We start from the raw sequence: 14,274 nt of genomic DNA, 5'->3' as shown, positions 1-14,274 counted from the left end.
CTCCCTCCGCCGATGACTTCTTTCTCCGCCAGCCACGGTCTTACTCCAATGCTGGCTTACGCTGTTATGTCAGGTCCGGTGTCTGCCATTTCTTATATAGCCTTGGGGCGTGCCCATCTGGGGATGTCACCTGGAGACCCCACCCCTCGTGATGTCACACGGAGACCCTGCCCCCATGTCATGGAAGAAAACATGGATTCCCCTAAAGCGGGATTTTAAAGGCACTACCATACACATCCATACAATATAGATAAAATATTTACTTTTATTACATAACCAAAGAACAAAATATATACAAATCAGGACAAAAATATATATATATATATATACAAAATACACTTGAAGCGAAGTACATGTAAATATGGATACAGATGGAAGTGTAATGGAAAGAGAACCGTAAATGGAGGTTGATAAGTCTCACTGAATCGACGCGTTTCAGAGAATCCTTCATCAGGGTTCATAGAGTTAGAGTTAACATCTGGGGGTCTACAAAGTCAAAGGGATAATTAGCATCACATATAAAACCCCCCCACAAAAGCAAAAAAGAAAAACGGATCAAAACATAGACCTCACTTCCAATATACAAATACTACATAGGTATCCATGGCATAAAAACAATTTTACGGATGTCTCCCCGGCAGTGTACACATTAGAAAATTGGCTAGAGAGTATCTCTTCCTAGGTTGTGTAGTGGAAGGTTAGTGTGCCAGGGAGGAAAAAGTACCCCCAATGGCGCTGAAGGTCGACGCACCCTAAGACCGGGTGTAGCGTCTGTGTGCAGGCTGGGGTCCGGGTGGCTGTGGACCTAGGAACAGAGACACAGCCATGTAAAGGATGGGAGAAGGGGGAGTGTCAAGGAAAAGGCAGTAGTAATTATATTTATGGTGTCTAATCCTAGAGGGTACATGAGGGTGGAATCCATATGTAGAAAACAGAGAAAGGAACATACCTGTTAACAAGATTCAAAGGTATGGCCTTCAGCTGATAAGGTAAAGGGAAAAACTGGGAGTCTGGACTTGGAACCAACAAGCTGTAAAGAGATGGGGGAGCCTAGTTATAAATGGCAAAATTAAGCCTGGTTTAGGCAAGCAAAGTGCAATGAATAAGGAAGAAAGGCCAGGCAAGCACCCCAAAAAAGCATAGATTGTTGGAACAATGAGTAACCTAGATACAACCCAGAACATTTGAATACTTGACTTACTTGGGCAGCCAGATCAACAAGCACAGACTCTGCATCCCACTCCAACCTGGAGATCAGACATAGTGAGCCGGCTTGTTTATACCCCACGGGGACGAACCGCCAGCTGATTCACAAAAGGAATCAGCTGGAGAAGGGGTGTGCCCCAAACCCGTCCCATCCCAACCACCATCAGCTGACTGGTAGTCAGCTCGGTGGGGGTGTGTGTCAGTCCCGTCCCGCCGATGGGCCCCCTGAGCGTCGGCTGCGCCCAGCCTCCCCGCGGCGCCAGCCCCGACGACACACTGCGCACGCGCATCAGTCAAACTGGAACACAAGCACAGGCATACGTCACGGCGCCGCGCCGCAGCCAACTCCCACCGGCACGGCAAGCCTTCCCTGGAGACAGTCAGAGACTGATCCAGGGCTGGGATGGAGGAGCGTCCATAGTGGCAGCTCCTCCCATGATGTCCCAGAAGGGAACATCTTTGCCGTGCTGGGTCTGCACACAGAAAACAGCGCCCACAGAGATGACATCTCACAATGTGTGTACCGCAAAGAAAGGGAAAAAAGTGAAATACAAAAAATGGAATGATGGCTCAATTAAATGCATACATTGAATGCATAATAAGAATATGTAAATATAGCCAAAAATAATTCAAGCACAGGTAAATCATCTGCAGTGGAGACAACCGTGAAACCGTTGCACAGAGAGATCAATGATGGGACAATAATATGTACAATCAAAAGAACCACCTATGTTCCAATAAAGGGTCCCAGTTCTGCCAAAGAATTATTGTACCCCTACAGTGACTACATGTAAAAACATATAAATAAATAAGGACCCCAAGGGGTCAAAAAAGCTTTTATCCATATATTACATTGTGTATGGGTAAGGCAGCGGGAACCGGCATAGGTTATAAAGAAAAGGAGAAACATGGGGACAAAGGTCAAACTAGAAATGGCTATAGAGAAATATAGAAAGAGGATAAGAGCAAGGAAGGGATTGGAGGAGACCCTATTTCTCCATGCCCCCGGAGTCAAAGCCCTCCAAGAATGGCTTAAAGCATACTGCATCGTTGAGTCCAGGGGGCTTAGTAGCCTGCAAGTTGTAAATCCACCTCAGTTCGAGCTGGAGGAGATCCTTGTTCCAGTCTCCCCACCTCGGACTGGGGTGTACCCGATCCAAAATCAGAAATTTGATTTTTGGAAAGATCCCCTGGTGGACCAAGGTGGTATGCCTACCCAATGGTAAATCGGGATCACATGTTTGCATGCTCCGGATGTGGCGGTATGCCCTATGCCAAAATTCCAGTTTGGTCTTCCCGACATAGAAGCACCCGCAGTCACACCGGAGCATGTACACAACACCCTTGGTCTTGGAGTTGGCGAAGTATTTTGGCCTGAAGGTACTGCCATCAGGTAAAGTCGGATTTTTGATAGTATACATGAATTTGCAGTCCCCACAGGCCCCACACAGGAAAGTACCCTTGTACTTGCAATGCTCGGCAAAGTTGTCTCCCTTGAATTCACTCCTAACCAATCTGGAGGCCACAGACATGGCCCTCCTGAAGGTGAAGAGCGGCCTCTCGGGGAGGAGTCTACTCAGATTGGGGTCCATAGTAAGAACGTGCCAAAATTTTGACACAATTCTTCTAACTTCTGTGTGTTAATTGCAGTACTTAGTAATAATGCGCAGGGGATTATCCTGATTCCTATGCTTTTGTGAATAAATAAGTGTATGTCGAGTGTGCATAGTGGCCCGTTTATATGCCTTTTTTAGGGAAGTGCGTGAGTAGCCTCTTAGGAGAAGTCTTTCACGTAAATTGTCTGCTTCGATTTTAAAAGTTGCTTCGTCAGTACAATTTCTGCGCACCCTAAGGTACTGGCTATATGGTATAGATTTAATAAGACTCGGTGGATGGAAACTCGAAGCGTGTAAGATGGTATTGCCCGCAGTGGCCTTCCGGTAAAGGCCACTGCTGAGTCCACCATCCTGACCCCTAGAGACCATAATATCCAAAAAAGGAATCTCACTGCGGCTTGATGACATTGTGAAGGTGAGATTAAAGTGGTTTTTGTTCATGCATTCTAGACACGAATGTATGAGCTCTAAAGGGCCATCCCAAATGGTAAAAATGTCATTGATGTATCAGAACCACAGAAGAAAGTGGTTCGTATACATCGATAAGTTTTCATCACTGAGAAATGTGGTCTCCCATTCCCCCAGATTTGCGTACGATGGGGCACAACAGGTCCCTATCGCCACTCCCTGCAGCTGGAGGAAATGGGAGCCATCAAAGGTAAAAATATTGTCATACAGGATATACTCCAGCAACTGCAGAATAAATTCGTTATATGCCCAGTCTCCATCCCGTCTCTGATAAATGGCCTTCTTAACAGCTAAAAGCCCCCCAGCATGGGAGATAGAGCTGTAAAGGGCTTCTACGTCAATAGTTACCAGGTATGCATGTTCTGGTATTACAAGATTTTCAATGATTTTGAGATGAGAAAGTGTATGGTGTCTTTGACAAAGGAGTATAGGCTGATGACATGGGGTTTTAGATATTCATCAATTAAACGACTTGCGTTTTCACAATTTACGCAGTGCTTTACATATACATTGTACATTCACATCAGTCCCTACCCTCAAGGAGCTTACAATCTAAGGTCCCTAACTCACATTCATACATACTAGGGACAATTTAGACAGGATCCAATTAACCTACCAGCATGTCTTTGGAGTGTGGGAGGAAACCGGAGTACCCGGAGGAAACCCACGCAGGCACAGGGAGAACATGCAAACTCAAAGCAGGTAGTGTCGTGATTGGGATTCGAATCAGTGACCCTTCTTACTGCTAGGCGAGAGTGCTACCACTACACCACTGTATACTCCAAAAAGGCCTCGGATTCTGCCCGAATGAAAACATGGATAGGTTTGAAGTTGTCAAAGATCTAGAAATGTTTGCACGCAAACTTATGCTAAAAAATATGTACCAAAAACCCCAGGGATCTATTGATCTAACACCTCAAGAAAATCAAGCCATTGATCAGTTGGTGTCGCTCCTGGAGGTGAGCGACACGACTGACCTGATCGATCGCATTGACTTGCCTACGGTGTTATCCCTTCCCTTGGATACCAAGGAGAGGTCAGCACAGGAGCAAAAACAAGGGTCCAAACTCAAGAAAAAGTCAGTATAGTTTCCACCCCCCAGTTCCAACCCTAATATCTCAACGTTTTTGAAACTGGTCTATAGGGAGATCGATAAGTTGTGTATTCGTTCCCCTAAAACTACAAATACCAATATGGCAGATAAACATGCATTAAAAGAGCTCAGTGACAACAAGTCGATAGTTATCAAGCCCTCGGACAAAGGGGGCAATATTGTCCTGATGGACAATGCCCAGTACATCTCCATGTGTCAAAAAATTTTAATGACTAAAAATTGGTACAAGAAAATTACGAGGGATGTGGTCACTAGATTCCACCAAGAATATTATTCATTGGTGGATTCAGCGTACAACAACGTCATCAACAAAACCATCTGGGAATACATCAGAGTTAAATTCCCAGTTGTACCAACCTTTTACTCATTACCCAAAATCCACAAGAACAGTCGTAATACAACAGGCAGACCTATCATATCAGGCAGAGGGTCCATCAGTGAAAACGCAAATCGTTTGATGAATATCTAAAACCCCATGTCATCAGCCTATGCTCCTTTTGTCAAAGACACCATACACTTTCTCAAAATCATTGAAAATCTTGTAATATCAGAACATGCATACCTTATAACTATTGACGTAGAAGCCCTTTACAGCTCTATCCCCCATGCTGGGGGGCTTTTAGCTGTTAAGAAGGCCATTTATCAGAGACGGGATGAAGACTGGGCCTACAACGAATTTATTCTGCAGTTGCTGGAGTATATCCTGTATCACAATATTTTTACCTTTGATGGCTCCCATTTCCTCCACGTGCAGGGAGTGGCGATGGGGACCTGTTGTGCCCCATCGTACGCAAACCTGTACCTGAGGGAATGGGAGACCACATTTCTCAGTGATGAAAACTTATCGATGTATACAAACCACTTTCTTCTGTGGTTCCGATACATCGATGACATTTTCACCATTTGGGATGGCCCTTTAGAGCTCCTACATTCGTGTCTAGAATGTATGAACAAATACCGCTTTAATCTCACCTTCACGATGTCATCGAGCCGCAGTGAGATTCCTTTTTTGGATGTTATGGTCTCTAGGGGTCAGGATAGTGGACTCAGCAGTGGCCTTTACCGGAAGGCCACTGCGGGCAATACCATCTTACACGCCTCGAGTTTCCATCCACCGAGTTATTAAATCTATACCATATAGCCAGTACCTTAGGGTGCGCTGACGCACCTAAATTGCACTGACGAAGGGACTTTTAAAATCGAAGCAGACAATTTACGTGAAAGACTTCTCCTAAGAGGCTACTCACGCACTTCCCTAAAAAAGGCATATAAACTATGCACACTCGACATACACTTATTTATTCACAAAAGCATATGAATCAGGATAATCCCCTGCGCATTACTACTAAGTACTGCAATCAACACACAGAAGTTAGAAGAATTGTGTCAAAATTTTGGCACGTTCTTACTATGGACCCCAATTTGAGTAGACTCCTCCCCGAGAGGCCGCTCTTCACCTTCAGGAGGGCCATGTCTGTGGCCTCCAGATTGGTTAGGAGTGAATTCAAGGGAGACAACTTTGCCGAGCATTGCAAGTACAAGGGTACTTTCCTGTGTGGGACCTGTGGGTACTGCAAATTCATGTATACTATCAAAAATCTGACTTTACCTGATGGCAGTACCTTCAGGCCAAAACACTTCGCCAACTGCAAGACCAAGGGTGTTGTGTACATGCTCCGGTGTGACTGCGGGTGCTTCTAGGTCGGGAAGACCAAACTGGAATTTTGGCATAGGGCATACCGCCACATCCGGAGCATGCGAACATGTGATCCCGATTTACCATTGGGTAGGCATACCACCTTGGTCCACCAGGGGATCTTTCCAAAAATCAAATTTCTGATTTTGGATTGGGTACACCCCAGTCCGAGGGGGGGAGACTGGAACAAGGATCTCCTCCAGCTCGAACTGAGGTGGATTTACAACTTGCGGGCTACTAAGCCCCCTGGACTCAACGATGCAGTATGCTTTAAGCCATACTTGGAGGGCTTTGACTCCGGGGGCATGGAGAAATAGGGTCTCCTCCAATCCCTTCCTTGCTCTTATCCTCTTTCTATATTTCTCTATAGCCATTTCTGGTTTGACCTTTGTCCCCATGTTTCCCCTTTTCTTTATAACCTACGCCGGTTCCCGCTGCCTTACCCATACACAATGTAATATATGGATAAAAGCTTTTTTGACCCCTTGGGGTCCTTATTTATTTATATGTTTTTACATGTAGTCACTGTAGGGGTATAATAATTCTTTGGCAGAACTGGGACCCTCTATTGGAACATAGGTGGTTCTTTTGATTGTACATATTATTCTTGTCCCATCATTGATCTCTCTGTGCAACGGTTTCACGGTTGTCTCCACTGCAGATGATTTACCTGTGCTTGAATAGTTTTTGGCTATATTTATATATTCTTATTATGCATTCCATGTATGCATTTAATTGAGCCATCATTCCATTTTTTGTATTTCACTTTTTTCCCTTTCTTTGCGGTACACACATTGTGAGATGTCATCTCTGTGGGCGCTGTTTTCTGTGTGCAGACCCAGCACGGCAAAGATGTTCCCTTCTGGGACATCGTGGGAGGAGCTGCCACTATGGACGCTCCTCCATCCCAGCCCTGGATCAGTCTCCGACTGTCTCCAGGGAAGGCTTGCCGTGCTGGTGGGAGTTGGCTGCGGCGCGTCACTCCGCGGCGCCGTGACGTATGCCTGTGCTTGCGTTCCAGCTTGACTGGCGAGCGTGCGCAGTGTGTCATCGGGGCTGGCGCCGTGGGGAGGCTGGGCGCAGCCGACGCTCAGGGGGCCCATTGGCGGGACAGGACTGACATACACCCCCATCGAGCTGACTACCAGTCAGCTGATGGTGGTTGGGATGGGACGGGTTTGGGACACACCCCTTCTCCAGCTGATTCCTTTTGTGAATCAGCTGGTGGTTCGTCCCCGTGGGGTATAAACAAGCCGGCTCACTCAGTCTGATCTCCAGGTTGGAGTAGGATGCTGAGTCTGTACTTGTTGATCTGGCTGCCCAAGTAAGTCAAGTATTCAAATGTTCTGGGTTGTATCCAGGTTACTCATTGTTCCAACCATCTATGGTTTTTTGGGGTGCTTGCCTGGCCTTTCTTCCTTATTTATTGCACTTTGCTTGCCTCAACCAGGCTTAATTTTGCCATTTATAACTAGGCTCCCCCATCTCTTTACAGCTTTTTGGTTCCAAGTCCAGACTCCCAGTTTTTCCCTTACCTTATCAGCTGAAGGCCATACCTTTGAATCTTGTTAACAGGTATGTTCCTTTCTCTGTTTTCAACATCTGGATTCCACCCTCATGTACCCTCTAGGATTAGACACCATAAATATAATTACTTCTGCCTTTTCCTTGACGCTCCCCCTTTTCCCATCCTTTACATGGCTGTGTCTCTGTTCCTAGGTCCCAGCCGCCCAGACCCCAGCCTGCACACAGACGCTACACCCGGTCTTAGGGTGCGGCGACCTTCAGCGCCATTGGGGGTACTTTTTCCTCCCTGGCACACTAACCTTCCACGACACAACCTAGGAAGAGATACTCTCTAGCCAATTTTCAAGTGTACACTTCCGGGGAGACATCCGTGAAATTGTTTTTATGCCATGGATACCTATGTAGTATTTGTATATTGGAAGTAAGTGAGGTCTATGTTTTGATCCGTTTTTCTTTTTTGCTTTTGTGGGGGGTTTTTATATGTGATGCTAATTATCCCTTTGACTTTGTAATCCCCCAGATGTTAACTCTCACTCTATGAACCCTGATGAAGGATTCTCTGAAACGCGTCGGTTCAGTGAGACTTATCAACCTCCATTTACGGTTTTCTTTCCATTACACTTCCATCTGTATCCATATTTACATGTACTTCGCTTCAAGTGTATTTTGTATATATATATTTTTTGTCCTGATTTGTATATATTTTGTTCTTTGGTTATGTAATAAAAGTATATATTTTATCTATATTGTATTGATTTTTATGGTAGTGCCTTTAAAATCCCGCTTTAGGGGAATCCATGTTTTCTTTTAGGTATATGGGATGTGGCACACTCTCTCAATCTACTTTCTGTCAGATTCTCTTTTTAGCCCCCATGTCATGAGGGACGGGGCCTCCAGGTAACGTCCCCCGGATGACCACGCCCCATGGCTATAAAAGAAATGGCAGACACTGGACCTGACATAACAGCAGAAGCCAGTGTCAGAGGAAGAAGTCATCGGCGAAGAGAGAAGAAGCGGAGGAAGAAGACTTGGAGCTACGATGGGGACATTTCCAAAACTGTCTCTTGTTTTATGTAACACTACACTTTTTTTTTTTTTTTTTGGTGAACGGGTAAGGGGTACAATGTACCCCATACTCATTCACACGGGGGGGGCTGAGATCTGGGGGCCCCCTTGTTATGATTTTCCCCCACTCCGTCTTTTTCTTGTAGGTTTTTGGTCGGAATTTTTCAAACTCGTATTGAGGTTTTTAGTTTTATTTTAAATTGGCTTTTTTTTTGCCATTTTGCTCATATTTTTGGTGTCTGAACTGGTGCGACTGAGTTTGGGATCACCTGGTCTCATATTGTTTGTTTACTGGTGGGGAAGGATTCCTTCCCTGCCCCCATTTTCATTTATCAATGGCTTTATACTCTTTAACTTACATATGTTATATTTAGAATTATTATCATAGTTTTAAAATTTGTTGTACAATTCAGTTGCCTAGTGGCGGCTCATCCATTAGGGGTGCCTCCCCCCTAATCCATGTGTCCGGCACCCTAATCTACATGCAGGGCGCTGGATGCATGGAAGATAGTTAACCATAGCTAATGTCTATGCACCTAATTAAGGCCAATCTACATTCTTTTCCAATTTTTTTTTTACCTTACTACGTTATCACTCATCACATCACATCATTCTTGGTGGGGATATTAACTCAGTTTCACAACCATGTATAGACTGTAGTAAATAAACACCTAACTCTAAAACCTTCTCCAAATCTACATGAACACATCTAAACTCTATGCAACTTATTGATTTGTGTAGGGCCTTAAACATTGGCACTCATGAATACACATTTTATTCACGTCCTCATGAATCTTATTCGTGTCTGGATTAAATTTTTTGCACGCCTATTCTTTTATCGAACTCTCATGATGCCGCCATTCACCCCTGTCCATGGTCTGATCACCATATAAATGCACTCAGTACTCAATGTATTGGTTTCTCATCTACTTCCTACTCCTGGAGGCTCAATGAGTTCTTCAAGGTGGGCAGGGGGACGAGACAGGGGTGCCCCTGTCTCCTCCCCTATTTGTACTTTGCTATAGAACCGTTGGCGACAGCAATTCTGTCACATCCAGACATTAAGGGATATACCGCATCTAATACTACATTCAGTATCTCACAAAAGTGAATACACCCCTCACATTTTTGTAAATATTTTATTACAGGGGGTCCCCTAGTTACAAACATCCGACTTACAAACGACTCCTACTTACAAACGGAGGCAGACAACAGGAAGTGAGAGGAAATCTACCCCTAGGAAGGGAAATTCTCTCCTGTAAGAGCTATTTTGGGGAAAAGGTACCTCCACTGATGCTTTATCACCAAGGCTTGTTTCCACAACAACCCAAAATTTTCAAAATCCAATTGTCATTGGGACAGAAAGTAAGGTGAAATCTTCTGAACAGGGGCACAGACAGCAAAACAAATGTCACAGAGGTGTTAACCCTTCCCTATGCTATCCAAAAGCTTAAAAATATTTTTTTTTGGCTGGAACTACACTTAAAAAATGTACCTGTTCCCACTTACAAACAGATTCGACTTAAGAACAAACCTATAGTCCCTAACTTGTTTGTAACCCGGGGACCCCCTGTATATCTTTTCATGTGACAACACTGAAGAAATTACATTTTGCTACAAGGTAAAGTAGTCAGTGTACAGCTTGTATAATTTAATGTAAATTTGCTGTCCCCTCAAACCAACTCAACACACAGCCATTAATGTCTAAACCGCTGGCAACAAAAGTGAGTACACCCCTAAGTGAAAATGTCCAAATTGGGCCCAAAGTGTCAATAATTTGTGTGGCCACCATTATTTTCCAGCACTGCCTTAACCCTCTTGGCCATGGAGTTCACCAGAGCTTTACAGGTTGCCACTGGAGTCTTCTTCCACTCCTCCATGACACCATCACAGATAGATTTCTTCAAGCCAAACCCTAACATTTTAGTGGCGTTCAGAGTACGGGGTTCAGGGTGCGTTACGTTCAGAGTACGGGGTACAGGAGTGCATTACGTTCAGAGTATAGGGCTCTGGAATGCGTTACGTTCAGAGTACGGGGTTCGGGAGTGTGTTACATTCAGGAGTGCGTTATGTACAGAGTGCAGGGTTCTGGAGTGTGTTACATTCAGGAGTGCATTATGTACAGAGTGCGGGGTTAAGGAGTGCATTAAGTACAGAGTGTGGGGTTCAGGAGTGCATTATGTACAGAGTGTGGGGTTCAGGAGTGCATTACGTTCAGAGTACGGGGTTCAGGAGTGCGTTACGTTCAGAGTACGGGGTTCAGGAGTGTGTTACGCTCAGGGTACGGGGTTCAGGAGTGCGTTACATTCAGAATACGGGGTTCAGGAATGCGTTACGTTCAGGAGTGCGGGGTTCAGGAGTGCATTATGTACAGAGTGCAGGGTTCAGGAGTGCATTACGTTCAGGAGTGCATAATGTACAGTGTGCGAGGTTCAGGAGTGCATTATGTACAGAATGCGGGGTGCAAGAGTGCGTTATGTACAGAGTACGGGGTTCAGAAGTGTGTTACGTTCAGAGTACGGGGTTCCAGAGTGCGTTACGTTCAGAGTACGGGGTTCCAGAGTGCGTTATGTTCAGAGTACGGGGTTCCAGAGTGCGTTATGTTCAGCGTACGGGGTTCAGGAGTGCGTTATGTTCAGGAGTGCGTTACGTTCAGAGTACGGGGTGCAGGAGTGTGTTATGTACAGAGTGCGTGGTTCAGGAGTGCATTATGTACAGAGTGCATGGTTTAGGAGTGCGTTACGTTCAGAGTATGGGGTTCAGCAGTACGTTACAGTCAGAGTACGGGGTTCAGGAGTGCGTTATGTTCAGAGTGCGGGGTTCAGGATTGCCCTACATGCAGAGTGAAGGGTTCAGTATGGCCCTTCTTTTGAAGAGGCTTCATTCTGAGACGACAGCCATGCAGAGCAATTTGATGCAGTGTGCAGCATATGGTCTGAGCACTGACAGGCTGACCCCCTGTTGAATAGCGACATGGTTTAATATCTTACTTCTGGTATTTCACTTCCTGTTTGACACAGCCAGGTAGGAATGAAACACATCAAAGCTTTGTGATCAGAAGAACAATGCCTTGGCTCAAGCCCACCTGCTGTGACATGTGTGATTACAAATTTCAAAGAGACCACTGCTGCCAAGATGTCTATTGAGATTTGACACAGGGCTAATAGAGACGCTGGCCCTGGTGGACAATATAGCATGCTTCCTGGAGAATGGGCAGACGTTTGAAGGGATACCTCTCGGCAATGTATATTGGATAAAAGGCAAATGGGGGTGGCTACGAGTGTATGTTTGAATGAAAGGGACACACAGGCTTTTGCTCTTTCTCTTGGTTGCTGAGAAGCCTGCCGTAAGGGTGTCCCTCTGCCATCTTGGGACCTCGCTCTGACTGAGGGCTTGGGCCTAAATTCCATGTGGCCCAGACCCCCTTTATCATCCAGAACCAGCAGATGAAACCATGTGTGATAAGTATCTTTGATATCTCATTGTTGTTATATGTTGTAGAGATATGCTGTTTAGTATATTATATTCGGATTGTAAGCCATATGTAACATTTTAATACCCTTTTAGTACGTTTATGATAGTTTCCTAATTCCTTGGGAAATAAAATAAGATATTGTTTTACTAGCAGCACCGTGTGTTTGGTTTCATAGCTAACCTGGTATTATTGTGATATTAACAATAACATGTGCTCAGAGTTTAATAGACCAACTAATTATAGGGACTAGACAAATTAATACACAGATATAATATTAATTATTACATCGATTACTTCATTTGGCACCCAGAAAAGCGTGTGAATTTTATTTTTACACAGAATCCACAAAAACCTAATGTATTTTTGTCTTGAGTCTCTGTAAGCATAAATCCTCAACTACACCCGGAACTCAAAATCATCTCTAGTGTGGACAAGATTGGCGCTGGCTCGCGAATTCTGAAACCACGCTTGGATGGTCATGAAGATTCTGTGAAATATTTCATCAGGGAAACGTAGAACCTGGTGAGATCTTTGGCTGATATATGTATATATGTTAAACGTTTGTATCATTAATATGCTTTAGGCCTGTAACCAGTCAAAGGTGCTGGCGAGTAAAAGGGCTGATCACACTTGGTTAGAGATTGACAGGAATTACCATACATCTTTGAGGAAAAGGTGGGAGAAATATAGATTGTTATTTTAAATTTTAAATTTTTTAAAGTTTTTTTTTTTTTTTTACCCACATGAGAGTGAAATAGCTTTGTTCCAATAGGAGATCAATGTGGCCTGCAACCTAACGGGAAGGCATTGATTGAGAGTCTGCCTTGTGTCTTAGAATGTGCCTTGCGTCTGGTAGGCTGTAGAACTACAAATCACTGTTAGGTTTAAATGGCTTTGTATCAGTTTTTTTTGTTTGTTTGTCTTTGCATGGTAAGCAACTCTGGTAGAAACAGGTTAGACGAGCTTCAGTGTAGACTAAGATGCAAATTAGCATATCAATGGATATTCCCCAGAAAGCGTGTGTGGTAATCCTAAATGCCATATAGAAACTACAGGACAGAAGTGCTCAGATATAAGGCAGCCGATAATGCCACAGTAAGTGCGGTGGGTCTTTTCTATGGATATGCAAAAGTTTAATGGTTTTGAAGGATATCAGGTAAAAGTTGTAATGAATGAAGAATATTGAATGCTAGAAGAGCGATTCAGTTTTTTTTTTTCGTGAGTTGTAAGAGCTAACGATAATTGAGTTTGGTTTATTACTCAGTGCAGTGTTGGAACATTAGTACAAATAGAATTGTGTATTGTGTGGATTGTATGGTTGTGAAATGGAACTGGTGTATACATATGTTAAAAAGTATGCATCTGCCAATTATCATTCATGTGCAGATGAACCTCTTAAAAGCCAGTGTAATGTACTATTGTCTCAGTGTCACCAACATAATAGCAGATTATTGGGTAAACAGCTAAAAAAGAAAGTTAAAAAAGAAAGGTTGGCAAATTAAATTGCAGTGTTGCTCAGAATTAAATTTATATCTGAGCAAATGGAGGGGAAGTGGGAAGCAGAGAGGAGACGTCTCGGGGAGGACATAGAGAAAATCAGTGAAAACCTTCTAAAGATTGCAACAGCCTCCAGTAGTGAGATGGATGAATTGCGGGCTACAGCAGGCAATTTGTCAGAAAGAAACAGTGAGCTACAAGAACAGCTTCAGAGGTGCAGCATGGACTGGGATATGAAGAGCAAACTTTTAGAGTCATTGCGAATAAAGTTGTCAGAGATGGAAGAGTTGGTTATGTCTTTAGAAAGAAAGTTAGCAAATGCACACTCCCAGCTTCTTACTAAAGAGCAATGTATAGTATCGCTCAATGAGCACAAAGGAACATGCCAATTGGCCAATATCTGCACAGTCAATGAGGAGAAGGGCTGTGATGAAACACAGTCTGCTATTGCACCCATAGCTTCGAAGCAGGATAACAGTTTGATTACAATCCAAGAGAGACTTACTTTGTGCCAGATTCTGGGTGAATTTAATGCCCTGGAATCACCAGTGGGTCTGTCCAATAAATTTGAGGCTCTAGTCCTTAAATTTCATTTGAGTAATGAGGATGC

Source organism: Aquarana catesbeiana, linkage group LG04, assembly GCF_042186555.1.
Source record: "Aquarana catesbeiana isolate 2022-GZ linkage group LG04, ASM4218655v1, whole genome shotgun sequence".
Classification (NCBI taxonomy): domain Eukaryota; kingdom Metazoa; phylum Chordata; class Amphibia; order Anura; family Ranidae; genus Aquarana; species Aquarana catesbeiana.
Note: the sequence above shows the minus strand (reverse complement) of the source record.